The following is a 16193-nucleotide window of genomic DNA, read 5'->3' as shown; positions in this document are numbered from 1 at the left end:
ATTTAATCGGGTGTCCCCGAAGGAACACAGAAGTGGATGTAAGAGTGCGGATTGAGACGATAAATTTTTATTTATTTATATTCGTGGTAAGCAAGGGTTCCAACGTGATGAATTTGTCAATGGCCAACTTGTTACAGGCAAGTGGAGGCAGGGGGTCATCAAATATCTGCCCTATAAATAGCCAAATCATTTTGCATCTTCTTACAAACAAAAACCACTTGAGAAATATAAACATGACAACTTATGCAAGCTCTCATTTCATTATACTTTCTCTTCTTGCTTTCTACATTTCATTGGGAAGCTCTTCATTTGAGAGTGACTTTCTTCAATGTCTTTCACAACAATCTCCTGGAACTTCTATACCAGTTTATACACCAAACAATGGGAATTACACAACTCTCTTAGAGTCCACTATACAAACCTAAGATTATTATCACCCACAACCCCAAAACCCTATCTTATAGTTACACCTTTGCTTGAATCTCATGTTCAAGCATCTGTAATTTGTTCGAGAAAGAACAATATCCAGATCAAAACTCGTAGTGGTGGACACGATTATGAAGGTCTATCTTACTTATCTGACGTTCCATTCGTGGTAGTTGATTTAAACAAACTTCGATCAGTTGCTGTCGATGTACAAAGCGAAACTGCCTGGATTCAATCCGGTGCAACTCTGGGAGAAGTCTACTATAACATCGCAGCAAAAAGTCGAACACTTGGGTTTCCTGGAGGTATTTGCTCGACTGTCGGTGTTGGTGGCCACTTCAGTGGAGGTGGTTATGGTACCCTGTTAAGATCATATGGCCTCGCAGCTGATCAAGTTATTGATGCACGTATAGTCAATGTCGATGGTCAAATTCTCGATAAAACAACTATGGGAGAAGACTTGTTCTGGGCCATTAGAGGAGGTGGTGGGGGAAGTTTTGGAATCGTTCTTTCTTGGAAGGTTAAATTGGTCCCGGTTCCACCTACTGTTACTGTTTTTACAATCTTCAAAACCATACCGCAAGGTGTAACTGCACTTGCGTATAAGTGGCAAGACGTCGCATATAATCTTCCTGAGGAACTCTTCATCAGAGTTTTATTGGACGTTGTTAATCAAAATGGCGGTAGAATCGCACGAGCTTCATTCAACTCCTTATATCTTGGAAGTAAGGAAAACCTATTAAGTCTAATGCAACAAAGATTTCCTGAGTTAGGCTTGACGAGTAATGATTGTACCGAAATGAGTTGGGTTCAATCGACTCTATATTTTTACGGGTTACCCGTTAATGGTCCTCTTGAAAATCTACTCAATAGAAATCAAGCCAAGTTCTTTTTCAAAGGAAAATCTGATTACGTGAAGGTACCCATTCCAATGGTGGGATTAGATGGAATTTGGAAAAGATTATTGGAACAAGATTACCCTCTTTTGATTTTCGTTCCTTACGGTGGAAAAATGGATGACATTTCTGAATCATCAATTCCTTTCCCACATAGAGAAGGAAATATATACCAAATCCTGTATCTAACACATTGGGGAGGTTTCGCAGAAAATGAAGAACGAGTAAGCTGGATGAGAAGACTCTATGCATATATGGCACCTTATGTATCTAAAAATCCTAGGACAGCATATGTGAATTATAGAGATGTTGATATAGGTCAAAGTACAAACGGTACAGCAACTTACTTGCAAGCTAAAGTCTGGGGTGGAAACTACTTCAAGAATAACTATGACAGATTAGTTCGTGTGAAGACTAAAGTTGATCCTTCAAATTTCTTTAGAAACGAACAAAGCATTCCAAGTGTTGCAAATGCCTGATGATGCCACTGTAATACCCGCTCACCCCTTTCGTCCATAAAGCGGGCGAGAGGTAGGGGGTCGACTCCCACTAGGGAGGGTTGGATCCCCTGTTTTCTGTAATCTCGCAATAATAAAAGCGTTTGAACTTATTTTACTTGTGCTTTTTTTTAGTGATTGATTACAAAATCTGCCTACTTACATGGCAATATATATAACTCATGCATTGTAACAAAGACCAACACTAGTTCCACGTACCTCCTTTAATATGCACTTCATACCCATTTCCTCCGAAAGCAATGTTAATAGCTTCTTCAGGAGCTCGAAAGTATATATTACTACTGGTGCTGTAATATGTTCTGTAGCTGGTTTAGATTTTGTTATAACATAAATTAGGTAAAAGATTCCGAATCTTTACAAATTAATTAACTTCAGATTGTCATAAGTGTCAAGCGCCGGCCGTGGCCAATGTCTAGGCTATGTGGTGACCACCATCTCAAAACCAAAATGTGGTATTTAATGAAGATATAAAATAAAATATTCATTGTTCTGAAAACCGGCCCGGCCGGTAGCCGAGTAAACGTGATCCAGTCGAGTCTGTATGATTTCCAAATGGGTTGACTCGTTTTTATTTGGTAGAAAGATTTTAAGTGAATAGGGGGAGTCGATCTCATGATTTATTACTCCTTTAGTATGCCCCTAACCACTACGACAATTGTTTTTTGATGATAACTATGCATATAAATAATATATAATCGATTTAAACAACAATGCATGAACAAAAAACGTTACATATGTGATCCAGTGAATCCGAGTTGAACCATTGGTTGAACCGTTGGACCCTGATCCGGTAACCTTTTCCGCTTGATGTCCGGACCGGTTTTCAGAACATTGGATTAAGAATGTTAATTATGAGATTATTTGTGTGGTAACAACATATTTCGGGTTTTGATGTGCGAAATCACTTAATCCTTGGGTCATAGTTAGTGGTAATGGAAAACTTGGAGAAAATAGTGGGCTGTTTTTGTTTCTAGATGAGAAAGTTTTTGGAGGAGTAAGGAAGAAATACTTGGTGACGTAAAGAGGGGGTGATCCAAAAAAATTAACTATTGTAGCATTAGGTGGATGTCTTGAATGACACTCTTTTAAGTATTTAACGTGCCGTACGTGAATAAACTTAGCAATCCTAGCATATTATAAAATTGCAAATTTTGTGGTAAACATATATATGGCAGTATCTATATATTGCGCAAACTCTGATTATAATTATTCTTCTCAATTCTAAACCCTTTTCCTGGCTTCTTTAGTTTCTCTCTTTTGTATTTTGCTTTATTCCAAAGATGATTAACGAGAGGCGGGAGTTGAGTTATTCTTCTATTTCTTTAGTTCATTAATTTGGAGATTGTGTGAACTGCCATCATCTGAATGCTGCAAATATACTAACCTCGAAGATATCTGGTTTGAAATCTTTGTTTTTGTTCCTTTAAATTTGAGCTTCAAGTTTAAGTGTGTTTCAAAGGAATGGTTTTCACTTCTATCCAACACTAACTTTATCAACAAGTGGATTGTCTGTACCATCATAAAATGGTGTAGGTATGGGGCACACATGCGCCTCAAAATAAAAAATGGCTTATTAAAGAAGCCCGGCTGAATTATCAAGTTAACCGAGTGGTTTATTAAGGAAACAAAAAATGACTTGTTAAAGAAGCCCGGCTGGGTTGTCAAGGTAACCCATTGGTTTATTAAGGGAACCAGAAATGGCTTATTAAAAAGGCCCAGTGGTTTATTAAGGAAACCAAAAATGACTTACTAAGCTAACCCAGTGGTTTATTAAGGAAACCAAAAATGGCTTATTAAAAAAGCCCAATGGTTATTATGGAAACCATTAATAAATACAAATCTCAAAGGGATAAACATAGATCTTTTGAGATAATCATGAATCTGGGGAAGATAGATTTTAATCTTTCAAGATATATCCAGATCTGTAAAGATAAATATAGATCTTCTTGGATAAATGCAAATCTTGACAAGATAAATATAGATCTTCTTGGATAAATGCAAATCTTGACAAGACATGGATCTTTTAAGATGTGTACAAATATGATGAAGATAAACATGAATCCTCCAGGATATATGCAAATATTGGGGAGATAAGTACAAATCTAAGTGGTTATCCAAGATAACTACAAATCTTATAAGATAAAGGTAAATCTTGGTGGTTATTCGAGATAACTACAAAGCATAACAATCGGATTTGTTTTCTGCCTATAAATAGAGGCTGAAATCCAACTCAAAAGGGACACAATCACAATTACTTTTCTCCTCTAAAAAAACCTGTCTAGAGCTCTCTGACTTAAGCATCGGAGTGTCTTTGCAGGTACCCCTCAATTTTCATCTACAATTTCTGGAGAAATAAAGTAACGGCAGAAATTCAATCATCTTACACACATCTCGAGGAGTGTTGGGGTAAACATTTTTGCACCAACATCTTTTGGCGCCGACCAAGGAGAATCGAGAAAAGATAATGGTGTTCTTCCAATGAAAAACTATAATAAAAACGTGAAAATTCCACAGCGGAGCCAGGATCTTTGGTTGGGTGGGGCACAATAATAAAAGAATTCGCACCTTTAGTTTGCATCAAACAGTAAAAGAAAACAAAATATTAAAAATAAGAAGAATTTTAAAAATAAAAGAAACGTATCTCCTAATTCTTTGTAATATATACCTCTCCGTACCTATTAAAAAACATTGTAATTTTTATTCTCATGTGCCCAAAATTAAATCGAAATTAACTTCTGAACTAAGTCATTTTAATTTAGAGTGACAAGAAATATGTGAAGTAACAATAACTAGTAACCTTAATGTAAACATCAGATGGAAACAATAATCTTTTATGTGATCAATTTAACTCAAAATTATCTTTATATTAGTCTTATTTTAAAGAACTAATTTATTAAAATGAATGGATAATTATAACCCAACAGAAATAGGACTCGTATTACTTGATTGTTTAGGCAGTAGCCGAGTTGGAGTACCCACCAAAAGCCGAGCATGAGACTAGTATATACGAGATAGTGGATACACTATCATTTCCCTGTTCGCAATTCTCGAATAATTGTTTATCTCGTAAAAATCACAGACTATCTTAACTACTAGTACATGTTTGATACTTGACTATCTAAACTACTAGTACATGTTTGATACTTTCTGAAAACTTAGGTGGGTCCAGTGACCCACCCACCTCCTTAATAGCTCTGCCCCTGCGTGGAATTATGGTCGAGGAAGAATTCGTGTCTGTATTCTTCAACTCGTCACACGTCACACCAGCCTGAATTGAACGGGCTCATATTATGTCAGTATCCCTTTCTAGTTCGTATTCCTAATGGTGGGATCGGAGAAACGCATCGGGAGGGGTCAAATCATGGAGCAAAGTCTGACAACCATGAAGCGGTGATCGTCTCTTCAAAATTGGCCAGAGATCAAAGACAGGCGGATTAACAATAATCCGCTATTTATCTCCTCCATCACGTTCCAACTAGGTTGTGAATCAAAACCTCTCCCAAGCAGCAGCACGAAAAGCTTCAAGGCATTTGACATTAAGGGAACAAAGAATTTGCGCCAAATCTAAAGGCGTGCTCGATCTGTTGAGGCAAGCGATATAATTTCAGGGGAACTTTAAGTTCTTTTCAACCACTGTTAGGTGCTGGTTAAAGCACGATTACCCCTTGTTGTCAACGACGGAATTTGATGAGGTGTTGTACTTGCTGGCTGTATGGAAATCAGAAGAATCTGAGATCCTGCAGATACAAGGCATGGATCCACGATGAGGCCTAATTAACAGCTCCAAACCTGTGTAATTTTGGATACACAACAGCACCAAATGTGTATGTGTTCCAACTTTTGGATCAAGACGCAGTAAAAAACACTCCTTACTCTGTAACAACTGAAGTTTTATTTTCGGGGAGCATATATTGCAGAACAACACACCTCTTCAGTCTCGCAGCAACAAGCAAGAAGTTATCCCGCACCCCAGCTTGACGTACACAGTTCACGTTCATAGTCAAGATGTCAGGAGACGTGCAGACATGGTCACCTATATCGAAGATAGCTGCAAAGTTGCGCAACAAACTCGCTACGCCGACCGTCTTGCCACACTAAGGACAAATACACCTATACATTAGAGTTCAACAGAAAGAGGAGAGGAATCACTGCATTCCAACTTCAAATGCAGTAGTGATCAGTCTCACTGTCACGAAAACAACGAAGCTTGAGTTTCTCTGGGCTAACACGATGTTTGTGTCGCGAGTGCAAATCCATGACTTTTTTACAAGTTCTGCAATTTTGTAAAGCTGCTGTATATTAGACCGATTTACTACATAAGCTAAAAGCAAGTGGGGGTGATAGCATCTGGGAATCTTGTATACAGAGAGTTCGAGGCATAACAACACCAAACCACTACAACAGAACCAAGTCTGTGCGAAAGCCTCTCCGAGCCACAAGTTCTATGTTCACACCTTGACTTCAGAAAAAGCCAAACTTTCCGTGAGCACCCAAACCTTGCACCTGCAGAGTGTAGACAACAGGCAAGGATGTAACTACAACGGTAGAGAGCCAAGTCTCACACGAGTTAGAGGAGCAAATGGAACTGACCATCACCTAATTGAACATGTAAGCTATGAAAAGGCAACAACATCAACCACCAAAGCCACAGAGCTGGCACCCTGGATTCAAGCTCGATTACAGCGATTTCTCAGTCACCAGTATTACATAAAATTACTTTTCATGGAGGACCTGTAATATGAGGTACAAGCAGCAATCCAGTTCGAATGGCTGAGCCCAATCATCTTTACTAAAATACCAATGAGACATGGTGAACATGCTCAGGTCCGAGAACCACGACAAAGTATCATGTCACTTTGCTCGTAATCGTGGACAGTAAAGGACCATTAATGCTGTAAGACTAAACTCATGAGCACCACACCAAGAAGCGAGAATAAAGAACGCTTCCTTGCCACTGCTGCAATGTTGCAAAATGTACATCACCACATTTGAGGAGATAAAATTCTCAGCAGTTCTCAACCTAATCCACACTTGATCGTCGATATTGGTAATGGAGTTCAAGAACCAACCACAGGTGATTGCGACACCATGATACGTCCAGGACGCAGGTTTATTATGCAAAGCATGACCCAGTGCTATCTTCTCTATTTATAAATGACGTGGATTTTTTATTTTCAAAAGCTGCGTAGCTTCGGACGTCCAGCTTCCAAAAAGTAAAAAGGAATCACTTATACCACATGAGTACAACAAACACTTGCAGCAAAAGCTAGGAGCTGGAGTTACAATCAGCAGCAATGGATCAGTAATCGGCACAACTTCACTACAGTGCCCACAACTGGATTGACAAAAGCAAACGGAGTATAAGACGTCGTATCAAGCAGGTACGGAACATGAGAACCAATGGAGAGTACGAATCTAATTTATAAAAGGGTTTCCTGTAGTAAGAAAGGAATTCTTCCATCAGCTAGAGGCAAACATTAACGTTGGCTAAAGTCACATCGACAGACTCACCATGTTGACTGTCGTACTACCATAAGAAAAACAACAACGAATGGCTTGAAGAAATTTTGACACAAGCAAATGGCACAAAGGAGATAACTACGTTTGATACCAAGAGGTGCAACTGACCTTAAAGAATCTGTACATTGTTGTGATCTCAACTTGCAATGCCACAGTGGGTGTATTTCGATGGCGATGGATAATGAAAGAAGTCCGTGTGTCAATTGTTACCTTGTTTCAGCACAAATGAAGTATGCCAGAGGCTGCACTAAGGCCTATCTATGACGAAAAAGGAAAGAAAGTGGAGTTTATGGGAGCTGGTGCGTCAAAACTTCAAAAGTAGCGGAGAAAAAAGAAAACAACGGCTTACATGAAGACCGTGGATCAACAAAGAAGAAAGCTAGCAGTATGTATAAAACGTACAGAGTTTTACGAGAAGAAAATTCACTGAGCAAGATTCAAATTTCAAACACGCGGTTACGACTCTAATCAAGTCTGTGAGGATAAAACGCAAGACACGCTACATGTGACGACATGAACACGTGGTAAAGGGAATTTTCTTCAACTGATTTCAAGCTAAAACAGCCTGAACTTGGTCCTACCATGACAAAGACAAAAATAAGACGAGTGGCATACTAGATGAAAAGTCCAGCTAACTGAGCTTGATCTCAGCTTATCAAAATAGGTGATCAAATATATGCAAGGCTGGATAGAAGATTTTCTCTTGATTCAAGTGCATCAGGTATAAGCCTACCAGATGCATGGTAAGGCTATATTTTTCCACAATGAAATGGTGTTCTCCAACAAGTGTTTTTGTCGACTACGAAAAATGGATGATCCAAGGGTCCACTACAGTCCAAGCTAAAGGCTGCATACCTGGGTCACAAGCATGCGGAATTGTCATGCTAAAACAAAATCTATCTTGCAGTAATCAACAGTACATGCTTACGGGCTATTTTGGATTAATCATTAATGGCATTTCTCATTTTCTAACACAGGGAGGGTGTCATCTTTCTTAACCCATCAACAAATTGAGGATTAAGAAGGGGCGATGTTTGTACCATCATAAAATGGTGTACGTACGGGGTACACATGCGCCTCAAAACCAAAAATGGTTTATTAAAGGAGCTCGGCTGGGTTATCAGGGTAACCCAGTGGTTTATTAAGAAAACCAAAAATGGCTTATTAAAGAAGCCCGGATGGTTTATCAAGTTAACCGAGTGGTTTATTAAGGAAACCAAAAATGGCTTATTAAAGAAGCCCGGTTGGGTTATCAAGGTAACCTGGTGGTTTATTAAGGAAACCAAAAATGGCTTATTGAAAAGGCCCAATGGTTTATTAAGGAAACCAAAAATGACTTATTAAAGAAGCCCGACTGGATTATCAAGGTAACCCCGTGGTTTATTAAGGAAACCAAAAATGGCTTATTAAAGAAGTCCGGCTGGGTTACCAAGATAACCCAGTGGTTTATTAAAAAAACCAAAAATGACTTATTAAAAAAGCCCAATGTGTTGTAGGGCTTGTAGCCCATGTATGTGCGGACCAATATAGTATCTAGGGTTGTCTTCCTACTTTTATATAAAGCATAGTATGCTATGTAGTACGGTTGTTGTTGCTATCAATTAGAACCCTCTTGCCATTTCTCATACTTTTCATCTTCTCCTAAATTTCCCTTGAACACGTTATCATGCCCGATGCTATACCGCGGAACGATTGATTATTATTTTATTTTTTTTAAATGGATGAGTTACACCAACGCAAGCTAATGTTGAAATCGGTGGAACTAAATCAGCTAAGTTGGATCCATTTTCTTTCTGTTTTGGTTTTAATTTTGATTTTGATTTTATTAAATCTATAATCAATTGAGTAATTACATTTGCAATTTTTTTATTTTGATTTTACATATGTGCTGTGTTGTGATTGATTATGGGTTATGTCGTATAATCATAATCTAATCGCTTGGTTATCTTCTAAAATATCAACTAAGAAGAAGATACGCCTAAATCTCCGTGAGTCTTTGGAAGAAGAAGACAAACAGAAAGCAAATCCGAGAGTTCCCTGGAAATCTTTCTGTCTGGGTCCACCTAACCCGGTCTGGTCCGGTCCGGTCCAACCAGGATCGTCTCACCCAATCTGGTCGGGTCCACTCAACGGACCCGGTCCAGCCCGATCCTGTTCCTGTGTTTTTCTTTTTGGGATATGTGCTGCTAAATGCGTTCCGGTTCTGTCTATATACAGGGGGACTAAAGTTTAAGGTATGTAACTATAACACTAATGTGAGCCTTTACATTGAATACTTGCCAGGCTAATTTATTTGTTTTTAGAACATGCCTAGCTTTATTTATTTTTTGTCTTAAGATAAGTCCATATCATATAAACTGTCAACTTAAATGTTATTTTGTTCTCTTGAATATGATATTGGCTATAGTTGAATGGTGTTTTTTTCAATTGGTTGTACCAACTCAATTCTAATATACTTATTTTCTGTTTAGAAGTACTTGAACACCACCATTGCTTACATGATATTTTCTTCCCAAAATTTGAATGTTCCGTGAAATGTAATTCTACTTGCTCGACTTTTTAAAGAGTCGGTAGTTTCTAAAGAATTGCAAATAAAATCACATGTATTCCAATTTTTGTGGAAGAACTCACAAAAGATGATATGAGTCATAAAATTTTCATTTCTCTACTTCATCCATAATACTAACGAACCGGTATATGTTGAAGTATGACAACAAGAGAATTATTTTTAGTGATATATTCAACCTAAAGTAAGTGGTTGACATGTGTAGTGAGATTATCTTGGCCTATTGAGATAAAGAAATTTCTCAAATTACGCTAAATATAGAAAAAATGAAAATGGAAAGAACCCCAAAGTAATGAGAGTTAGACGTAGCGACTCATATAAAGCATGTGAAAAGGGACATATATATCATGAGACATTTTTTTCCCCAGCAGTTATGACACCAAAGTATAGGTATCAATTGAACATGGGATGAAGCTAAAAATGTAATTTTATCTTCCATCATAAATGTAAGAGTTGGAAATGCACCTATTTATAGGTGTTGGTATATACAATGTAATGTGTATGTGTATCACAGTAACAACCAATTTTCACATCAACTTTAATGGCAACAAGAACTTTTCCTAGCCAATTACCTATCTTATCGAGTGCAGCACTTCTCATTTATTTTTTCAAGATAGAACAAAGACGTCGCAAAATCTCTAGATGTACCAAGAGATAATCACACCTTGTTAAATTTCCAAGTAACTCGTGCAAATAGATATCATGTGGAACATCAAAATGATGAGGATGTAACTGATTGCATCTTTTATAGTCTCTAATATATTTGGAAGGAAATATATTTTAGACAAAATAATGAGTCAATCTAGTGCAATGTAATTCGCTATAATATTTGGATTATTGAATCCATATTGACTCCGACGATGAAATGTTGGAAACCGACTCATACAGGCTTTGGGAATAACCATAAAGAAACATTGGTTGTGACATGATGATTGTTTTGAAAGAACTCATACAAATATCACTTTATTTGAGTGAACGGAAATGAGATTTTTTTTTGACAGAATGCAAAGTGACGGCATATATCTCAATAAGTGTTTTCTAAATTACTAGATGCAAAACCCCCTTCCCATTATGCTTTTAGGTACGAAAGCATATCACTCATTTTTTACAAAGTCTTCTGTAAAGCAGGATCGAGACCATCCTAAGATGCAAATGGTAAAATTTCCATATTACAAAGTAAACAAGGTGAAATTTAGAAAAATATTCATGCAGAATGCGGACCATTAAAGTGACTGATGGATCTGGTGAATGTTTTGACATTTTGGACTAGTTATAGTTCCCAAGAAATTTGTGTTTGAAAACTCCTAGCACATATTACACAATGAAAAGTGCAAAGGCTAACCACCATTGTTAATGCTAGAGAATTTACATCAAAAAGACTTGATGAATATTGCATGTTTAATAGGATCAATATAGAGCATCTTATACCCAATGGTCTCGCAGAGGCTACCATCAAAGGTTATAGATGATGTCTAAGGACTAGGTTATGCGTACCAACCTACCTTTTATTGCTTTGGGGATATGCAATATTACGCGCATCTTTACTTAATTCGATTTAGAACCAAATATTAGTCAACCTTTTCTGCGTACCAGTTGGTAACTGAATTTAAGCCTGATATTTGTGTTCTTATGCATTTTTGGTTTCCCTATATATGTGCCATTACGAGTACAAATAGTACTATGATGGTTCACGAAAATGATTAAGTAATTTTGTTGGATATTTACTCTCAACAATTATTCGAATTTTAAAAACTTTGGCAGGAGATCTCTTACTGCTAGATTTGCAGGTTATCACTTTATTGAGACATTCTTCCTGTCGTTAAGGGGAGATAAGAAAAAGTATTTTCTCAAGGAACGACATGAATTATCGTGGTGTGTTCCCACCGTGTCTCATATTGATTCTTGTACTCCACAAATGTAAATGTGAAGTGACAAAGAATAATCAATTTTCAGAATGTAAACTGATGTCGCTAAAGTGGCAAGATCACATATACCAGCTGCAAATATTCCTGTAAGGTTAGAAATCCTCGGAATGGGGTACACCATAGACTAAGGTGTTGCAACTACACTTGGTGGAAGTGTACTTGAGGTCGTGGCTCCATAAAGGAAGATGGAGAGACCACCAGGTTCGATCAATACTCACCTAGAAAGGAAGTAGATGAGTAAGGCACAACCTAATTTGTATCATTAATGAAATCATCTCATTCGTCTCTGACTATGTCCATGAATCAATACTGGAGGACTCTCCGAAGTTTAATGATTCCAGAGAACAATGAAATCATAAAGGATTATGAGAAAATACACGAGTCAATGGAAAGATCGTGCGAGCATATTAATGATTTTTCTTATATATAGTTCTCAAGGAAATAGAGCACAATGAGATCGAACCATGCTTCTTATTGTTTAATTCAATAAATAACATATTTGGCCTACACAATCCAGGTAAAACTTATTTTTTTAGCAAATATACGGGTATTTGGTGTGGTAGTGCTAACCAACCAAGTGTAAAGCCTATTGGACATACATAATTAATTTGTCACAAAGAATAATGAGAAGAAAGTAGTCTTAAAGTACAAAGACTCGCCTTGTGGCGTGAGGTTTCTCACAAATTCCTGGAATTTTTCTCTTGTAATGAACGTTATAGAGTTTCGCTACTTAGTTAGCTTGGTAATTTCAAAGGGACTTGAAATGCAACATATGTATGTGGTTGTTACGTATCTCTGAAAGAATCAAGGGATAGAAGATATTTACAAAAGTACTTGATAGAGTTTTGTTTCCCAAATCAAGTAACTCTAAATCACGGAGTGCGTTTACAATTAGATAGAACGTTCACTTATAGATTGAAGCAATCAGGCGGAGGTGGTATACCCGTCTAAGTGGCTATTTGATTTGGAGGGGATAGACAAATAAGTTATTTTTTGTTTTGTGAAACACATGCAACTAATTTAGAGTTCAAACACATGCAGCTATCATGAAATAAGACAAAACAACACAACAGTTACAAAAATATCCTTGTCTTATAAGCAGAATTTTCATTCAAAGTGTAGTAACTAGCATAAAAAAGCAAAAGACGGATAGATCAAATACTATGTTAAGACTACATTTAAACAACTAAGGTTCTATGTATGATCAAAGAACTCATTGCAAAAAAAAAGTTTACAACAAATCATATTTTGTCAACACAAAAACATGCGGACATTTAAGATATCAACCAACAAAAAATTAATGGATCCCGAAAACTATTCGAAATCATCATATATTCCTGTGTTACTGGAAATCATCATATAATTATTATTTTTTTACATATATAAACTATGAACTACAAATAAGTAGCTTGGTAGGCTACTCATTGTCAACAACTTTGTGCTACTGTCAATTGACTAACAACATTATACTAACACACATGTTAACTATAGACCCAATTCTAATAAAAGAAAAACAGACAACTAGAAACTATCTATTGAAAATGGATTAAATTCTAAATATGTGTTACGGTAAAAAAAAAAAAAAAGAAGCAAAGAACTTAACTTATCAAAATGGAAAAATGTAGTACAGGACAGAGATAGTTTATGGCCTGTAAGTAAATTACTACTAACAGTAACAAATGACACATGCTACAAATCTGTACCTTGTAGGTTGGGATGCTTAGTTTGCATTTAGACTTACAGTAAGCCTCAATCATTATTCTAATATATTAGTAGTGAATCAAGGAAAATTTGTACCTGCCAATCTTCACACAGTTTACCCAGCTTACTAGCCTTGTGAGTTCCCATGAACATACTGAGTGGATTAACTGGGAGATTTTTGCGCGCCTAACGAAAGAGAACTTGTGAGTGTACCACAACTAAAAATAATTAAGATCAAATTGATACATATCATGTTATCACATCATTTAAGATTGGCAGAACACTCAATCCAGATTGATTAGACCTTCAATAAGTTATTTCTTACTTTCACGTAGTTCAGGGGACAACCACTATAATCACTAGCAAACAACATCAAGTTTAGAAGAAAAAAAGCATACAAAAACTCTAAGGACGTGACATTTGTAAACCAGTAGAACCTTTTTATCACCCTCAATAGTGTACGTACTATGTAGGTCACATGTATAAGATAAGCTTAGATAAAGGCCAATCAATGTGCGGGATAAAGAACTTAGGATTTACCCTTTCATACGCTTTTCTGGCAAAGCTCTGTGTACCATTGGTATGGTTCAAAGCTTGTGCCAAAATTATAAACATTAGAAATGATGGGTTTTAATGACAAAAGGTGTCTCATACTGGATGCCAACTCTAGCTCCCTCCAGACAGCAAATTACCTGCTCAAATAAAATACCAAATGAATTACTCATTTATTCAAATTTGATAACATAAGAGCACCACAAGCTGGAAATCAGACTTGACCATCACCTCTAGCATATTATGCAAACAGAAAAAGTCATATTCACTAACTGCTCAGCCATTCATAACATCAAACCCCCATCAAATTCTGAATCAAAACATCAAAAACAAGTACAAGGATTAAGAAAGAAAGAGTGAAAAATCAAAATACCCCAAATCCAATCCAATAAATTCAATCAAAAATCCCCAAAATCCAACATATACATACAAAGATTAACAAAATCAAAGTTTGAAAACCACACAATCCAACCAAATCGAATCCAGATCTTGGGAAAAAATAAGAAAAAACAAGCAAATGAATTGCATGGCGTAATTGAAATAAAAAAACAAAAACCTAAGTCGTAAAAAGGATATCTCGATCATAAATCTAAGGATTTTAAGAAAAATTGAAAGAAAAAAAAGGAACCCTACCCATAAGTAAACCAATTCCTTCCGATTCACTTCTCCGCTGAGTAACTCCACAAAATCCTCACTAATTCCTTCTGATTCACTTCTTCTCTGATTTAAATGTAAACCCATTTAATTCACGACATCAAAGTTAAAATCAGAACCCCACATCGAACCAGCAACTGGTAGCAGCACAATTCATGTCTACTCTGAGTCTGTGTTCTTCCCGACCAAGACCTAACCTAACCTAGGAGAACCATAGAAAGTAAATGGTTTGATTTTATGTAAAAGAATTAGGGTTTTTGAAGAGATTTGGTGAATCAGGTGAAGAGAGGGAGAGGAGATGGCGATGATGAGTAAAGATGGGTTGAGTGAATTAGATTTTCTCAAGTAAAACAGATAGAGTTCGAGTGGTTGGGAGGGTTTGATGGGTGAATGAAAATGATGGACGGAGTTCGTTGGATCCAGCCATACGGATTGAGAAAAGAATATGACGGTTGAGATTGTATTTTTGATGCTCATGCGGGTTGAAAAGCATTGTGTTTCTTTTGTGTTAATACGAACTCATGTTTTCGGTTTAATTATCAACCTTTAACATGAAAAAAAATCCAAAAAAAATATAAATAAATTTAGAACATTGTTTTCGACATTTTGATATAAAAAAATCCAAAAAATGTATAAGAATGAATCGGGAAAATGAAAAATGAATTCGATAATTGGTGTGTTTCTTTGTGCTTTCTCTTTGTGTTTTTGTGCTTTCTCTTTGTGCTTCGGGTTTGAATTTCGACTAGTCATGAAATAATTTTTACAAGTCATACAGGTCATGAAGTAGCTTTAATTCACACTGGTAAATTCAGGTTATAAGATTACTAGAGATGGACCACGAAATTCATGATGGTTCAGACTTCAAACTTAGCTGGATACATCATCAAAATCGATAAATATGAAGCTCAATGTTGATTCGAACTCCAAATGTGGTATAACAACATACAAACTATGATCCAAGAACCTATGAGAGGGTTTCTGACTTCAAACTTAGCATGATACATCATCGAAATCGATAAATATGAAGTTTAGTGTTGATTCGAACTCCAAATGTGGTATAAAAACATACAAACTCTGAGCCAAGAACCTCCGGGAGGGTTTGTGACTTCGAACTTAGCATTATACATCATCGAAATCGATACATATGAAGTTCAGTTTTGATTCAAACTTCAAATGTAGTATAACAACATACAAACTATGAGTCAAGAAGCTCTGGGAGGGTTCTGACTTCAAACTTAGCATGATACATCATCTAAATCGATAAATATGAAGCTCGATGTTGATTCGAACTTCAAATGTGGTATAACGGAATACAAAATGTGAACCAAGAAGCTTTGGCAAGGTTCTAGCATATTGTATGCATACGACCGTAACCTGGACGTGAGTGGACTACTATAAGTCCATCTACTTCGTACGAACGATGAATTCATCCATT

General features: G+C 36.6%; 1 long non-coding RNA gene and 1 pseudogene across 1 annotated transcript; one reads left to right on the top strand and one right to left on the bottom strand.

Moving 5' to 3' along the window:
• The first annotated feature begins 233 nt into the window (after positions 1-233).
• LOC113350932 lies at positions 234-1801 on the top strand (annotated as a pseudogene).
• Positions 1802-14218: 12417 nt separating this feature from the next.
• LOC113353196 lies at positions 14219-14809 on the bottom strand. The gene is made up of 3 exons (XR_003361138.1): positions 14738-14809; positions 14336-14414; positions 14219-14244 (listed from the first exon to the last, which is right to left on the bottom strand). It is a non-coding gene; the product is annotated as an uncharacterized LOC113353196 (long non-coding RNA).
• Positions 14810-16193: the final 1384 nt, after the last annotated feature.

This window comes from Papaver somniferum, chromosome 2 (assembly GCF_003573695.1).
Source record: "Papaver somniferum cultivar HN1 chromosome 2, ASM357369v1, whole genome shotgun sequence".
NCBI classification, from domain to species: Eukaryota; Viridiplantae; Streptophyta; class Magnoliopsida; order Ranunculales; family Papaveraceae; genus Papaver; species Papaver somniferum.
The sequence above is the reverse complement of the archived record's forward strand: the minus strand, read 5'-3'. Positions and strand labels throughout refer to the sequence as shown.